The sequence below is a fragment of the Stomoxys calcitrans genome, chromosome 4 (genome assembly GCF_963082655.1).
Source record: "Stomoxys calcitrans chromosome 4, idStoCalc2.1, whole genome shotgun sequence".
NCBI classification, from domain to species: Eukaryota; Metazoa; Arthropoda; class Insecta; order Diptera; family Muscidae; genus Stomoxys; species Stomoxys calcitrans.
This window is the reverse complement of record NC_081555.1, coordinates 464,239-482,698: the sequence shown is the minus strand read 5'-3', so window position 1 is coordinate 482,698 and position 18,460 is coordinate 464,239. Positions and strand designations below refer to the sequence as shown.

General features: G+C 38.8%; 1 long non-coding RNA gene across 1 annotated transcript; it reads right to left on the bottom strand.

Annotated features, from left to right (window-relative positions):
* Positions 1 to 1,445: 1,445 nt before the first annotated feature.
* LOC131997135 (uncharacterized) lies at positions 1,446 to 17,787 on the bottom strand. The gene is made up of 2 exons (XR_009398078.1): positions 17,566 to 17,787; positions 1,446 to 2,000 (listed from the first exon to the last, which is right to left on the bottom strand). It is a non-coding gene; the product is annotated as an uncharacterized LOC131997135 (long non-coding RNA).
* Between the last annotated feature and the right edge of the window lie 673 nt (positions 17,788 to 18,460).

The window sequence follows — 18,460 nt, the reverse complement described above, 5'->3', positions numbered from 1 at the left end:
ATTTTCCCACTTCAGTCCCAAACTGGAGTTTTGTTTTGAAATGACGACTGTAAGGCGTCGTGGGAGATGTGAGAGAAACGGGATGGGGTTAGTGAAATATACATAACAAGTAAAATGGCAAAAGGGTATCCAAAGTTTGGCACGGCTCCACCACGGATATATATATATATATAGATAAAAAACATTTCGCCATAATACCGCGAACAATTTATCATTTATGAACCTATAGCAGCTATATCTTAATATAGTCCGATCTCGACCATATTCAAGAAGACTATGTAAGGGTCTAACTCAGTCAACTCATTGTGCCACAGTCATCTGTTAAAAATTCATGTCTTAGGGCATAAGAAGTTAAATCTGGAGATTGGTATATAATAGCCTGTTTCTCGATGTCGAACGGTTGCTTTTCGTCTGTCTAGGCTTTTAATTCCGATCTATTTTCGTCTATATAGACGGGTTATAGTATTTATTTTTGATGAGTTATTAGTGCTTTTGAATATGATGATGAATTCTTCTCTTTTTGCTCGTATTGCAGTTTAAACGTACTCTTGAATTACACGAAAAATTCGTTTCGATATAGGCACACTGGCTATAAATATAGGCCGAGCTGAACCATATTGAATACGAATATCAAAGAGCCTAACACAGCGCACTGTATCAAATTTCAGCGAAATCGAGTAATAAACGCGTTATTATTGTCTCAAGAACTTAAATCGAGAGATCGGCAGCTATATCCAAATATAGCCCGATCTTGACCATATTCGAGGTATGCACCTCGAAATTCGCAACTCATTATGCTTAATTTCAGCAAAATCGGTTAACAAATTCATCTTTATGGGTCTGGAACCTTAAATCGGCAGATTGGTGTATATGGCAACTATATATGTACCGATCTGAGCTGTACTGAACGGGGATGTCGAGGAGCCTAACACAACTCGCTATACCAAATTTTAGCGAAATCGGACAATAAATGCGCCTGTTATAGGCTCAAGACCTTAAACTATACTCGTTACGAATGTCGTAACTTATTGTGCCTAATTTCAGCAAAAACGTTTAATAAATTCACCTTTAATGGATTTAAAACCTTAAATCGGGTAATCGGTCTATATGGCAACTATATCCAAATCTGGACTGATCTGGATCATATTGAACTGATATATCAAGGATCCTAACACAACTCGCTATACCAAATTTCAGACAATATATGCGCATATTATGGGCCTAAGACCCTAAATCGAGAGATCGGTCTATATGGCAGCAATATCTAAATCTGAAACACCACAACTCACTGTCCCTAATGGACCTAAGACCTTAAATCGGCAGATCGGTCCATATGGGGCCTATATCCGATATAGTCCATCTTCGAACTTAACCTGCCCATGGATAAAAAAAAAGAATCTGTGCAAAGTTTCAGCTCAATACCTCTAGTTTTAAAGACTGTAGCGTGATTTCAACAGACAGACGCACGGATATGGCCAGATCGTCTTAGATTTATTGCGACGGTCAAGAATATTTATAGGGTCGCAAATGGATATTTCGAATGTAGGTAAATTTGTTGGAATATTACGTTTAATGTCATAAAATAATTCGTGAGTCAATTTACCAGGTACATCCATCGTCTAAGAGGGAGAATTTTGCTTTTCTTAGTGCCAAAGTTGCAGCGTGTAGCGAACAGATGATGCCGTTATTTCCGCATTCAGTTTTGATTCGAGAAAGGGGAACTCAGTAATAATTATTTCATGGGATACGATGATCTGCTGGATCTCTTTGAAGAAAAAGTTCTCACATACGTTCGTGGGCACCTGGAAACTGCGTCCCCCAAAACCATGGCTCTGCAATAGCTCATATCTGCCTGGAGGAAAACATGGAGTGCAGTACAAAAAACATCCATCACCACCGGAAATGTGAGCTTGTTTATTCACAAATGTAGAGAAATGATTCATGCAAATGGCTAAAATGGCACAGGGACTTAAAGTCGGAGCACGAACTCCCTGCAAAAACTAAAAAAAAAACAAACACAGAACAAAATATTACAAAAATATGTTGACTTCTAACTAGAACACATCATATGTCCCCAATTAAGCAAAGTGCAGGGGGAGGGCAAAGTTTTAACATATTTTACCAGCTTAAATTGCTTTAGAGATTCCAATTTCATCTAACTGCTTGGCAGAATAACACATCCGAGCAGTCCGTAAATCACTCACATACACTCACTGAGTTCACAGAGATGCACTAATAGAGCCATTAGGGGGGAATTCAGTGGCCAATGCATTCATGGCAAGGGTGCCATCCTCATCATTTGGCTCAATGTGCCCAATAAAGAGTTCCCCCTAATGACAAGGTTCGAGGCACCCACTATGACCTACATTGGCCATTACCTAATGACAATTACGAGTCATTCACAAATTTCAATTTTCCATTTTTCATTTTCGCTTCAATGGGGAAAATGGAAAATAACGAAACACTTAATCAAATTTTGTTTGCAGTGAGGAAAACCTGTTGTATATTGTGGGCCACAATCTATGAAGATGTTAGGAAAATGTGAGTTTGTCTGCCTGCACCTTCAGGAGGATTATCAGCGAGGGGGGCGGGGAGGGTTGGGTGTCGCAAACCTCAAAGTGCAACAGGTTATTTCATGACTTGGCTGCTAGCTGCTGCTGCCACAAACAGTATCCAAGTGAAGAGGCCTGCTCGTCTACTTATCGAAAGTGGTGGAAGAGACAGACTTCAAGCCCGCTCAACACTCTGACATCCATCCTAGTATGGCTATTGACAAAGGAATGTTTGGTAAGCAACTGGGAATGGTCGATTATAAAGGGACAGTATATGCTAGTTTCGATAATGGAATGCAGTACCATATAAACACCCTGTTACACCTGTTGCGATTATAGTTGATGTATGTTCCAATCCTTAAGGAGACTGTATAACTGAGCACTCTTAGATGAATGTCGATGTGTTTGAAGAACTTCTAATTTTTGGAATAAATATCTCTGTGGATAAATGACAACCACAGAAAAACTTGTTGAGGTTTGCGAAGTAAACCACAATTAGCCATGTGTCCATGTGCCCTGGCGTAATGTAGGGCGCATGTTGTTACACAAATTAAGGAGTGCTCTTTGTGGTTTGTGTCTGTTTTATGCTTCAAAGGAGTGGACGATGACTTTCTTGATATTAAAACTTTCAATTACGTGCCATAAAACAAGGTAAGTAACAACAGCAATGGCTCCCCGGCTGTGTCAAGGAGTCGACATGGCGGCGATGAAAGAAGCTACCTACAACAAAGCAAAACGGCGGCCAAGGCATGATGTAATACTGTTGGCTGTAACTTACAGTGATGAATTCAAAGGGAAAATATTCCGAAAAATTCGAAATCCAGGTTCACCCCTTTTCATGTGAAAAGTGTTTGGCCTCAAGCACAAATGGCTTGTAAATTAATCCCAAGGCCCTTTCCAACGACTTTTAGAACTTTATTCGAACATCATCTTAAAGATATGCAAAACTATACCCAGTTGGCCACTGAAGGAATGTGTGGGTTGGCCCATACGCTCTCCAGGCAAATGTTTTGAATTGTGAAAAATTGGTAACACGAAATCACAAACCTTTCCCACCAATTGAAACAACTTCTTAGTGTCACTGTTTGCATTCTGGCTTTGCACACATCCACACCTTTTTCAAACGAGGGTGCTAAGTAATTTAGCAGAATTGCCAGTTCATTTCACAAACTCGAATTCTGTTTTCTCTGCCATTCCAGGTTACATAATTATAAGAAAAAATAGGGGACCGGCGCAAAATGGTGTGAAAGATTCGATTTCGATTTCGCTTTACAATACAATGCAATTTCAACTCACAGCGGTTTGAAAAAATTTACATTTTCGAAAAATTATCTGAAAATTTTCATTACACTGTGTAAAAGATTACTGTGTGAAAGACTAAAACCTAAAGTCAATGAGATAATTGGATCCTATCAGTGGGGTTTTTGACCTGGACCAGATATTCACACTGCGCCAAATCCTGGAAAAGACCCGAGACGGACAAATCAACACCTACCATCTCTTTGTTGACTACAAAGCCGCTTTCGATACTCCTTTACGTTCAAAGGTATTTCAAGCCATGTCTGAGTTTGGTATCCCTGCAAAATAACTAAGACTCTGCAGGATGACACTGGCTGACACGCGTTCCTCAGTAAGAATCGGAAAGAATCTCTCTGAACCATTTAATAGCAAACGAGGTGTCAGACAAGGAGACAGCCTATCGAGTGCTCTCTTTAATATACTGCTGGGGAAGATTATACGAGATGCAGATGTGAATAGATATGGCACACTAATCACAAGGAAACACATGCTACTCGCCTATGCCGACGACATCGACATCATAGGTCGGTCACCGGAAGTAGTAACGACTGCCTTTGAAGGAATCGAAAGAGAGTCAGTGAAAATGGGTCTGGCAGTAAATGGAGATAAGAAAAAATGAATGGTTTCAACTCCCAAACACCTTGTACAACCGAGCAGATAAAGAAAATGGAGAAAGTTGGGAACCAAAACTTTGAGATAGTCAGTAACTTTATCTACCTCGGCACCGCCGTGACCGAAACGAATGACACCATTTTTGAGATAAAGTGAAGAATAATACTGGCAAGCAGATGCTACATTGGTCTAAGTAAACAGTTTAAAAGGCGAAGATTACACTATACAAGACACTGATACTACCTGTGCTGTTATATGGTTCTGAAGCATGGGTACTTGTGAAGGCAGATGAGGCAGTGCTTGGAGTATTTGAAAAAAACGAAAGATTCTTCGTAAAATATATGAACCAGATTGCGTTAATGGAGAATATAGGCGACGTATGAACCACGAGCTGTATGACGACGATAGCATAGTTACACGCATAAAATACAACGGCTGCGTTGGCTAGGTCATGTTGTCAGAATGGATGAAGAAGCTCCAGCAAAGAAGTTATTTGAAGACAAACACGGTGGTACACGCAAACCGGGAAGACCAAAAGCCCGATGGAAAGATCAAGTGGTGGGAGACACCTCGAAACTTGGTGTCAGAGATTTTAGATCGAGGCGCTTGGAATGCTATTCTCGGCAAGTGGAACACATGTTCTGTCATAGCCAATTAAAGTAAGTTCATTACACAGTTCATCTTGACCGATTATTAAATTTCATATGAAATTCTCTTCAAAATTGTTTTTTTTTTATTCAAAAATGTATGTAGCATTTTATTGAATTAGTGTAATCTTTAGATTGGATCAACCGGTCGGGTTGAGCCCATACTTTGTCAAAATACCACTAAACCACTATTTGCAGAAGAATATGGGAACGTTGCAACGGTGTTTCTTCGTAAAAAAAGACACTTTTCTCCTGGAGACCACCGTGGTGCAGAGTTTAGCATGTCCACCCATGACGCCAAATGCCTGGGTTCAAATCCCGGCGTGAACATAAAATATGTAAGTTGTGGTTATCCCCTTACTAGTGTTGGCTACATTTGTGAGGCATCCTCCCATGTTGAAACTTCTCTACCAAGTGGTGTCGCTATGCGGCACACTGTTCGGACTCGGCATAAAATAGGAGGCCCCTTATCATTGAGCATAAACTTTAATCGCGGATTGTACTCATTGATGAAAGAAAGGTATCACCTGTTGCTAAAGGGAATGTTCAGAGGAAATGTAGTGGGAAACTTTTCACGTATTATTTCACTTGCAAAGTATTTGTATATAATTTTCATACATATTTATGTAAAATGCAAATTTTGCCCACGAATATTCCACTAAGGAACAGGGGCAAACTTCTCACATATCAATGAGTGCAGTCCGATTCAAGTTTTAAGCTCAATGATAAGGGGCCTCCTTTTTATAGCCGAGTCCGAACAACGTGCAGCAATGCGACACCTCTTTCGAGTGAAGTTCTACATGGCGTAGTACCTCACAAATGTTGCCAGTATTAGGAGGGGAAAACCACCGTTGAAAAATTTTTCTGATGGTCTCGCCAGGATTTGAACCCAGGCGTTTAGCGTCATAGGCGGACATGCTAACTTCTGCGCTACGGTGGCCTCCATATTTATGTATGTGTATAAATTTAACTAAAATATATTTCGCATTGGTTAAGGGATTATAATTAAAAAAAAAAAAGGTTTCAATCCTAAAATTTTTCAGCTAAAAATCAAAACGCTTATTTTAAGCACTCTGGTCTAAGTAGGTATACAAGAAATCTTGGCTTTTCTAATTTAAATCCACCCTTTTCAAAATTCAATCATTCTACTGGCAGAATATACATTTCCACCGATATTCCGTTCAGCTCTTATGCAGCACTCAAAAACAAGTAAAGCCATCCAACCTCTGGCCAATAACACTACTACTAAACGTGCACTCCCGCGGAATCTCACGTTGCAAGAGACTCTGTCAACGGACATTGTAGTCGGCAACGATTTGAATGTGTGATGCGTTGTTTTTTATGGGTTTGCTGCCGACTCTGGTTTCTAGTTCTGGTTTCTGCCATCTAAGCGTATTCTTATAGCCAATTATATAATTTGTTGCTTTTATGAGTTAACCACGGAACGAGCTGGTGAGCATTAACTTGGGTTAACTTTGTCCTCACTGTAATAGATGGTGGTAGCCAGCCAGGGCAGTCGTTCAATACAATGTCTTGGTACGTGGCGACAAGTCTTGACCCAAAGGTCATATTTTTCCAAATGGAAACGAGAGCTTTAAGAGATGTAAAAACAAGATTGTAAAAATCGTATCAACGTTTGTGCCGCCAAAACCTAACTCGAATGGCGAAATGGCGGTAAAGAATATTAAATTTAGCTTCTACGATAATCGAGAGACGGCAAATGAGGCCCTGCCAAGGGGCGGAGTTATTGCCTTTTGTTGTTTACACATTTTCTTAGAACGAAGAAAAAAAACCAGAAACGAATTACCAACGTTTTGCAGTTTGCACAGAATCTTCTATGTTGATCATGTACAATGTACAGTGACCAAGTAACACCTTTTAAAGTCAATATTGATTATATAAGTCACAGGCATTCTAATAGAATCCTTTTTGGAAGACTGTTTTTAAGTGTAACACTCATCGATGTGAAACGAAATTCGCTGTCAAATATAATGTTCAACTTCGTCTACAAAGCTTTTACTGTGAAAAAAAAAGTTTGCTGCAAACATGACACACTCGAAGTATTAAATTGACATTATTGCCCGAGGATGTCCATCGCATTTATTTAATACACTACTCATAGAAAAAAGTTTGCTGAAAATTCCAAACACTGTCTGCTGAATATAAGTAGTAAATTTTGTTGCTATTGTAGCAGTAGTTCTCCTAATACAACAGCAGTACTACAATTTCAGAGTAGCAGACTTACTGCTGAAAAGTCTGTGTTTGCTGATAATGACTGCTGCTTAATTATGAAGGGGATGTTAGAAGAAAAAAAATAGAACACATATGTAAATGTGTGTCTCAGTGGATGTTTATAATCACCACTGAACGTATACTTTCCATAACCTTTTTTCTTTTAATTTAGATACAAAAGGCCATGCCGATCAATGCACAGAGCAAGCAATAACAAAAAATGCGAGCTAGCTCAGCCACATTTCGAAATGTATTGTATAACAATGTGTGGATCAGGTAGCTCCTTTACCGTAATATTCGACAAAATAAAATCATCTCTTACAACAAAGTAAGGCTGACGGCAGAGTGCAGGCAAGATCCCATGCGATGTTATATGCTAAAATAGTTCATGATTTTTTAATGCTATAATACGGTAGAGTGAGTGCGATAGAGAGCAAAGCGTGTTGTTTGTTTACATCACCTGTTTAAGTTGTAGAGTGGTGCTTGTTTACTGAAAATTGATTCAGATGAAGAATTTTTTGTCGCACAATACTTGCAATGCGTTTTTCAAAAGAAAGCTTTCTTTTTGAATTCTTCAAATAAAAAAAAGTCGAAAAAATAATAGGAAAATCCATAGTCTATGTAATTAAAAAAAAATCACCCGGAGAAATTTTTTAATTAAACCAGGACCATATTTTGACGAAAATGTAACACAAACTAGAAAAGAACTGGCCAAATTTCATAAAAATCCCAACTCCGCCCGCCAAAAAACTAATAGTAACTTTGGAGTCAAATTTGATTGAATGGAGTATTATTTATTCATTAAATATATTAAATTTTGGACACAAAATGATCAATGCCATTGAAATGCAAAATTATGAATCCCATACAGTCAATAACGGTAAAATTAAAAAATAAACAAAGAAATTATTATACAGAGACAAAGCGAGTTCCTTCTGTAATTCATTTCACAACACACTTTATCGCTCGCACTAGTGCCGTCTCGCTTGTTCTTCTGACAGCATTTGCGCTATGGCATAACACAACACACGCAGAGATTTAAAGCGCCATCTATCGCCATATCATAGCAACGCTTCAAGCTCGCACTCTGTCGTCAGCCTAACAGGCAACCATAAAAAGTAGCATACATAGCAAACAGCAGATTTTGTTATTTGAATTCCCAGTTTGCTAATACAGCAGCCCTATGTTTGCTGAAACAGCAGTAATGTCTGCTTTCAGCAAAAAGTTGTTGTTTTAGCTGTTAACATTTTTGTTGTTTTGAATAACAAATTTGGTTGGGTGTAAAAACCAAAGCCTATAACAAATTATTTTTAAACAAGTAAAAGCGTGCTAAGTTCGGCAGGGCCGAATCTTATATACAGCGGTCAAAAAAAGTATTCATCATTCAATGTTTTTTTTTTAATAAGTCTACAAAAGACAATTGGAATAAAAACATATTAAACTAATGATGCAGTAGTGCTTGTGTGATATATATGTACACAATTTCATTGTTTTTAAAGAAAAAAATAGTATTTATTGGAACAAAAAGGGCCATTTTACAGCTGAACACAAAAAATTAAACAAAAAAAGTATTCATCATTGCAAAAAAACAAAAAAATAAATAACATAATTTAAAAAAATTAATACTTTGTTATTCGACCACCGCGTCTTATAACTTCTTTTAAACGGTTTGACATCGATTGGACTAATTTAGCGGTTATATTTTGGTCTATATTAGCCCATTCCTCCATTATCACCTGTTGCATTTGACTCTTGCTCGAAAAATTGCGCGTTCTCAATTTGCGTTCGAGATGTTCCCAAAGATGTTCAATTGGGTTCAAGTCGGGACTTTGAGGAGGAGTTTTAATGACTTTGGGGCAGTTATACAGCATCCACATCTTGGTATTTAAAGCAGAATGTTTGGGGTCATTATCTTGATAATATTGAAAGTTATTACCAAGCCCAAGTTTTACAGCACTATCTTTTAAATTCCTCTTTAAAATGTCAATGTAATACTTATGATCCATTACTCCATTAATAATTTCAAGATTTCCCGCTCCTGAAGCCGCCATACACCCCCAAACCATTAAACCACCTCCACCATGTTTTACAGTAGCAACTGTGTTTCGTTCTTCAAGCTCTGTATTTGGTTTTCTGTACACTATGACCTTTCCATCGCACCCAAAAAGATTAAACTTGCTCTCGTCTGCAAAAATGACTGTTTTCCAAAATGATTCGGGCTGTTTTACATACATTTTTGCGAAGTTTAGCCTTTTCACTCGGTTTATTTTATTTATAAAGGGCTTCTTACGTGCAGTTCTTCCTCTGTAACTATGCCTTTTGAGTGTATTTCGAATTGTTTGTGTAGTAACTTCCTTCCCTAAATATTCCATAGTGTTTTTACGAAGAATGGTCGCATTTGTCTTCGGAGTTTTCTGAACTTGCCGCACTAGCCAACGCACATCTCCAACTGAAAGTACTTTTGGTCGACCAGATCTTGGTTTATTGTCAACAGTTTTCGTTTCTGTCCACTTTCTGATGATGGATTGTATAGTAGATCGTGGTCTATTTAATATTTCACTGATAGTTTTTTGAGTTAAACCATTCCTGTGGTGTTTTATTATTAAAACTTTTACCTCATCAGAAATCTCGTTTTGCTTACGACCCATTTTGACAAAAACTATATTTTCAATGAAATTAAATATTTGCTGTCAAGGGCAAAGCCTCCTTTACTAAATAAAACAGAAAAGGGGGATTCCCAAATAATATTTGAATTTGACTTTGATGATAGCACATCAATGATGAATACTTTTTTTGTTCTGTTGTTGGTGTTATTATATAAAATTGCATTTTTTGCGCTAATTAAATTTATTTTTTGAATTTATTTTAAAACATATTACGAAAAATAAACTATTGCATAAAACTGCATTATTTGTTTACTTTAAATTTTCTTCAATTACCCAAAATAAGTGAATTTATTATCAATTTTGCTAATGATGAATACTTTTTTTGACCGCTGTACCCTCCACCATGGATCGCATTTGTCGAGATCTTTTACCGGTATCTCTTTTTAGGCAAACATATGATAAAAGGAAAGAATTGCTATGATATTGGAGCTATAATATCAAGTTATCGTCCGATTCGGACCATAATTGAACTGAATGTTGGAGACTATAGTAGAAGTCGTTGTGTAATTTCAGCCAATTCGAATAAAATTGCGACCTAACGGGGCTCAAGAAGTAAAATAGGGAGATTGATTAATATGGGAGCTGTATCAGGCTATAGACCGATTCAGACCATAATTGACACGCTGAAGTTCATGAAAGAAGTCGCTGTAAAAAAATTTCAGTCTAATAATTGCGACCTCTAGATGCTCAAGAAGTCAAGATCCCAGATCGGTTTATATGGTAGCTATATCAGGTAATAAACCAATTAAAACCATATTTGGCACAGTTGTTGGAAGTCATAACAAAACACCTCTTGCAAAATTTCAGAAAAATCGGATAAGAATAGCGCTCTCTAGCGGCTCAAGAAGTCAAGATTCAAGATCGGTTTATATCGCAGCTATGGATCGGCCTACACTAATAAGAAGTATTCGTACAAAATTTCAAGCGTCTAGCTTTACTCCATCGAAAGTTAGCGTGATTTTGACAGACAGACAGACGGGCATGGCTGGATCGACTTAAAATGACATGACGACCAAGAATATATATACTTTATGGGGTCACTGGAACGTCTTTGCAAAGAAGTTTTACACAGCATAGGTTGTTCAATAAATTAATAATTTATAAGAACTTAGTGTTTGACGATACTCGTACAAAAAAGATTAGGGTAAACAAGTAAAAGCGTGCTAAGTTCGCCCTGGCCGAATCTTATATACCCTCCACCATGGATCGCATTTGTCGAGTTATTTTCCCGGTATCGCTTCTTAGGCAAAAAAAAAGATATAAGAAAAGATTTGCTCTGCTATTAGAGCGATATCAAGATATGGTCCGGTTTGGACCACAATTAAATTATATGTTGGAGACCTGTGTAAAATGTCAGCCAATTCGAATAAGAATTGCGCTCTTTGTGAGCTCAAAAAGTAAAATAGAGAGATCGATTTATATGGGAGCTGCAACGGGCTATGGACCGATTCATACCATAATAAACACGTATGTTGATGGTCATGAAAGAATCCGTCGTACAAAATTTCAGGCAAATCGGATAATAATTGCGACCTCTAGAGACTCAAGAAGTCAAGATCCCAGATCGGTTTATATGGCAGCTATATCAGGTTATGAACCGACTTCTACTTTATTTGACATAGTTGTTGAAAGAAACAATAAAAAACACCATGCGAAATTTCATTCAAATTGGATAAGAATTGCGCCCTCTAGAGGCTCGAGAAGTCAAGACCCAAGATCGGTTTATATGACAGCTATATGAGGTTATGGACCGATTTGAACCATACTTGGCACAGTTGTTGGATATCGTAACAAAACACGTCGTGCCAAATCGGTTTATATGGCAGCTAAATCAGGTTATGGACCGATTTGAACTATACTTGGCACAGTTGTTGGATATAATAACGAAACACGTCGTGCAAAATTTCATTCCAATCGGATAAGAATTGCGCACTCTAGAGGCTCAAGAAGTCAAGACCCAAGATCGGTTTATATGGCAGCTATATCAGGTTATAAGCCGATTTGAACCATACTTGGCACAGTTGTTGGATATCATAGGAAAACACGTCGTGCAAAATTGCATCCCAATCGGATAAGAATTGCGCACTCTAGAGGCTCAAGAAGTCAAGACCCAAGATCGGTTTATATGGCAGCTATATCAAAACATGGACCGATATGGCCCATTTACAATACCAACCGACCTACACTAATAAGAAGTATTTGTGTAAAATTTCAAGCGGCTAGCTTCACTCCTTCGGAAGTTAGCGTGCTTTCGACAGACAGACGGACGGACGGATGGACGGACAGACGGACGGACATGGCCAGATCGACATAAAATTTCACGACGATCAAGAATATATATACTTTATGGGGTCTCAGACGAATATTTCGAGTAGTTACAATCAGAATGACGAAATTAGTATACCCCCCATCTTATGGTGGAGGGTATAATAAAATAAATGGTCATATAATGCGCGTAAATTTATGAAATTTTTGTTTTCAGTTAAAAGATTTTACTATTCTGCGCTGCTATTTTTTTCACCCCAGCTGCAAATCTGCACACATATTGGGACATCAAATAAAACACTTCATGCTAAATTTTGGAAAGATCGGACGAAAATTGTGGCAACTACAGCCCTTATGGCCATATCGGATAAATTATATACATATATGGGAGCCAAGTCTAGACCGATTTTGATGAAATTTAGAATTCGTATTGGGACGTCAAATAAAGCACGTCATGGCAGACAGACAGACAGACAGACGGACTTAGGTAAATCGAATCAGAAAGTGCTTCTAAGCTGATCGGTGTACTTATCAATGGGTGCCCTAGGTTATTATACCCTGCTCCACAAAGTGGTTGGGGGTATGAAAAAAAAAATACAGTGAATAATTTGTACCAAATAACACAGACATTAAAATTTTAATTTGCTTGCTTGTAAATTTCGATTTTTTTTGGGATTTCAAACAAAATTTTCTATTTGATTCGATTGGTTTGCATTTATCCGGAATAACAAAGTCGGACTTCTTATGGTAGTTAAGTAGATTTGCTTTTCTGCCAGCTATGCACATTTATGTTCTCTGGGTTTTTTTGTCACTATACATTTTCCAGCCATTTGTTCTGCACGCAAATGCTGTTGGACAAACAACTTTGGAACTTAACGTCATTTCCCAACTTCACTGCAATTATTTGCTTCATTTGCGATAAATTTTTCTGAAAACAAAGAAGTTTTCTTGCTTCTCCTTTGCCTCGTCGTACCAGAAATGATTTATCGAAATTCCATTTCGATTATCTTCTGAATGCAAACATCATTTCTTTGTCACGGATTCTAAAGATTGGTGACCATTCATGGCCGGCATGGCTTTCATTTGATTCCATTTTTAAGTTTTTCTTTCTTTTTCATGGATTTCTCCGCTTTGAATTTTCTACTGTAAAATTCTAGCATTGTCGAGTTGGACGGAGGAAAACTTAGCACGAATAACAAGTGATGCCAAAAAATGTTTTCCAAGTTGAATGGAAATTTATGGCTTTACCGGTAAAAAGTGACAGTTTTTTGGAGGGGGGGGCAGGATGTGAGAATGAGGGAAAATGTTCGAATTTTTGGTGGTCATGACGGGACGAATTACTTGAAAACGCACTGCAAAATATAACGAACTTTCAATGCATTTTCCGGTGCAGTGAACTGTCAAAATTAAACGCTGAATGTCATTTAAAAGCGTGAGACATTTACAAATGGCAACAGAATTGCCTGCAGAGCTGTGGGATTCTTCGGTTTTGGGAATTTCTTCAGAACCATAGCAGAAGTTTCCATTTTACGTTGATCACACAGCCATCCGATATATTTTTTGTGACGCTGCCCCAGAAGGACATTCAAATAAAACCCCAAACACATTTTGAATCGCAAATCGATAATCAATCCTTCCTAATCATGTGTGGCCACTTGACCAAAATGCACCACATCACGAACAACAATGCAAATTGGATTGGGTGCCATTCACAGCCAGTCCATTTGGAAATTGCCTCCCCTTCCTTTGTGTTTGCCTTTGTAAGGGGCAAGTGACACAAACTCTTTCTAGCCAATACGAGGGTTGCCTTTTATATTTCGGGATTAGAGAATACATAGAAAACAAATATTAATCATCGAAAATCGCTTAATTGTCTTCCATGCGTTCGAACCAATTGCCGAAGCACTTGTGCCACTCTGATTGAGGTATCTTCAAAACATGCGTTCTGAACGCATCAACCGCTTCTTCAGGTGTCGAAAAACGTTGACATCTCATTTTATTTTTATGTACGGCAATAAAAAGAAGTCAGTCCGTGCCACGTCCGGTCTATACCGCGGACTCACCAAACCGATGTTTTGAGTCATCAAAAATGCAGTTGCTTGAGCCGATGTGTGAGAGCTCGCATTGTCGTGGTGAAGTGTGATCCGTCTTCGGCGGTTCGCTTTGCTGATTTCTTGTGTACCACTGAGCATTGACTGTTCTGCGTTGTTCTAGTGGTACGATTCCAACATGTCCTGTTCTTCCGAAAAAACAGACGATCATTTGCTTGGAAGGGCTTCGTGCACGAACAACTTTTGTTGGATTTGGCTCATCTAGAAACACCCATACAGTCGACTGCTGTTTACTTTCGGGCTCATACGCGTAACTCCACGATTCATCAACTGTCACGATGTCATAGATTCGTTTCGCAGCACCGCTAACTTATTTGTGGAGCATTTCTTTCGACCTATTGACACGAGCCTTTTTTGACGATTGATAAATTTTGTGGGATCCAAAGTGAACATAGTTTTTTGACGGTAAAATTTTCATGCAATATTGAATGTATGCTGGTCCCACTAATGCCTAAGGTTGTCTCAATCTCACGATAAAACATGGTTACATGACAATCTTGCAATATCAGTTGGCGCACAGCATCGATTGTTTTTAGAACATCAACTGATTTTGCACGACCTTCACGAAATTTGTCCTGGAGTGAACTGCGACCTCGGTTGAATTCACCATACCATCGATAAACACAGATTCTTGAAGTTCCACTTCATCGCCAAAAATTGAATTAAGTTCATCGATGCACTGTTGTTGAGTTAATCTACGTCGAAAGTTGTAAAGAATAATCGCACGAAAATGTTCGCGATTTAATTCAATTTTTTGGGCGAGATGAATCTTTCAAGTTACTGTAAACAACACAAATAGCGCTCGTATGTCAAAACGTTCTGAGTACGTATAACCTCAAAATGTCAAGTTTTACGATAGAGTTGTCAGTTGGTAGATTGCAACACAAGGGTTGTCCAAACCCGAAATATAAAAGGCAACCCTCGTATGGCCGCACTGTGGTTCCTACCTATCGTAAAAGGAACGCAGGGCTCTCTTCAGGGCAAGTGAGTGGTAATGTTTTGGGCTATGCACAAGGATGTGGGTCTGAGATTTAAATATTCTGGTCAGCATTTGTTGTGGCATGATGCACACTAACACTCACTGACACACACACACACACACAGTGGCGAAAGAAAACATTAGGACTTAATGTTGCAACTTGGTTAGCAGAGATGCCGACCCATGTTATGTATGTGCGGAAATTATAATGGCATTGTTGCCATTGCCTTTCGTGTTTGTAATAAACGCTGCTAAAGCCCTTGCTGCAGACTTTAGTGCACTGGTCCTTCCATTCCCCGGTGAGTGAGTGAATGTGTGTGAGAGTGGGCTTGCGTGAGGGTTGTCTGATGTTGCTGCTGTCATTTGTTTAATGTAGTCAGGCGTCAAATACCATCGAGACGATGTCAACATAGGTTAAGCTAACCAACCATGAAGCAATCTTGAGCCACAATTACAGCACACATACGGCACGCCACACACATGCAACGGACACAAATACAATGCTTCGCTATTTTAAGAGTAACTCGAACACAAACAAACACTCATAAATGTCATATGCCCTAATGGACAGCAATGGGCACTTGGAACACATTTTCAAGCTATTTTATTTTTTTACAGCTTTTTGACAGCTTTCTAATTTCTAGAAATAGGAACTTTTGTACCACATGTGAGAATATGAGGTTGCAACAACCAAGAACCAAAGCTAATAACTAGACCCATTGGTAATTTTACTAATCTACGAGATCCATTTTAATTGAAAATACGAACTAGGAATATTCTAAAGCTAATATTATTTGGCTACCGCGTAAAGGAATTGAAATATTTTAATATGTTAAGCATGGAGAGTGATTTCCAATAGTTGGGCCATTCTATATTTCACATTGTTTCTTCCCTCAGAACAATGTAGTTTATGGAACTTTACTCAGGTAACCCACGATGTTGAAAGGAGGCCTGGGCGAACTTTAGGCCATTGAGCATTAACTTGTTGCCGTGGTGTAGAAATAAAATTTTACAACAATTATGTAACAAAGTTCTACTCAAGCAATGAGTAAAGACATGTATCGTATATCGTACCATCGTATAAGAACAACTGATGCAACTCATCCCGTGTACACCGTATCAGTATAGACATAGACACAAAAGCTTAAAAAATACTCCTCACTGGAATATCGCTGGCGAGAGTCTTCTTAATCCTTTTGTTCAATGGCTTTCGATGCATTTGAAACTCCTCAACGTTGTACTTCATTTAAATTCATCTTTAAAGCATCGACTTCAAGTGCTTGCTCGCTCGCTTCGTCATGTCAGTGCTTCACTTTGACTTACGTCAGCGTTCTTTTCCCCAACTCGTGGAGGTTATTCTGCTGTCAAGGATTGATTTTTTGTTTGATGTGTTCTTTTTCTCGATTTCTGGAAGTTGGATTATTTTCTTTGGCCCCCTTCAATGACCATTCAACTTAAGTCGATGCTGCATCTCATTAGGGGGGAGAATGGGAAACAGGTCGAGCAGAGTACTTGAAATCAAAAGTGTTTCTCGACACAGCGGACTCAAGTGAGGCGGAAAACAGAAGAGCACCGTGGTAAAGGTGTTTAAATGCGCCCAGTGCAAAGCAGGCTGAAGCGATCCTTCTCAAATTTATTTGCAAATTTTATTTGAAGCCCTGGAACGAGAAATAAGTGCTTTTGTTGTTTTCATAAATACTAAATGAGACGCAAAGCGAGAGGCCAGGCCAAAGAGTTTAATTAGTTTTATGCCCCTCTGTTCTACTTTTAGTGAAATTGAATGAAGCCTTGCTGCTACACAAACTGCATGGCGAGTGCCTACGAATGCGGCTTCCTACAAAAGAGCACAATGCAAATTTGGCCGGATTGGGGATGGCCTTTGCACCTAATAATCATCAATAGTTCGTTGAATACTTGATTCGATTAGGCAGCAAATGGTACCATTACGTAAATACAATGAAGTGCAAAATTTAATTAGCCGATGGATGGAGAAAAGCAATTTCACAATTACACCTTCACAATATGCGGCGTTGGAGCACTAATAATATTTTTGTGATTTCAGATAGAAACAAGCCGATACCAATTGGAACCTTTAAATCTTACGTTCTTTTATGCCAATAATATGAATAAAACGGAAATATTTGGTAGTTATACCATAACAAACTGTATATAAAGTCGCGTTATATCCTTTTTTATACTCACCATAGGATGGGGGTTATACGCATCTAGTTCATCTGGTTGTAACACTTCGAAATATTGATCAGTGACCCCATTTTTGTTCGCCTTGACATTCTCAGTCGATCTAGCCATGGCCTTCCGTTTGCGGAAATCACGATAGCGGACGAACGCATAAATCCAGCCGCTCGAAATTTTACCAAGATACTTCTTATTGATAATGGAGGCCTCCGTAGCACCGTTAGCAAGTATGACGCTGAACGCCTGTGTTCGAATCCTGGCGGGAGCATCAAAAAAAAAATGTTCAGCGGTGGTTATCCCCTCCTAATGCTGACGACTTTTTGAAAAATGATATGGCAGCCATGCATAGACTGCAGCACACCGTTGGTGTTGTTGTTGTAGCCACAATTTCATGTGGAGATGGCGATCCTCGTCAAGCACCTGCATGTGAGCAAGCTCGTTCGTATCCAAAGGACCGATCGCCGAGGGAACGCGGTGGCCATTGGTTATTTAAAGGCGTCAATAACTCACCTTGTCAAATCGAGCATCGTAGCCACTCAGTATTTGTGCAAGAGCTAGTGCCGCCCGGCCTCTCACTAAGACTCTCCGCTCGATACCACTAAATGTACGCGACTATCGTTGAAACTACTCCGTATGGAGCATTCTATTTGTGGACGTACCCCGCAACTTGTGGACGTACCCGGTAGCTCACAGCTAAGTTTCTCGTGACAGCCATGAACACCACACAGATCGGACCTCAATGTTTTAATTTGCAATCTTGCGATTTGTAATAAAGGAGATAAACCAGCTTTTATTACCAGGAACAAGCAGGAGGTACTAGATATTACCTTTATATCGGATGATATAAGCACAACAATATGCGACTGGGAGGAGTTTGATCCCTTGGTCCCTCGGCTAAACA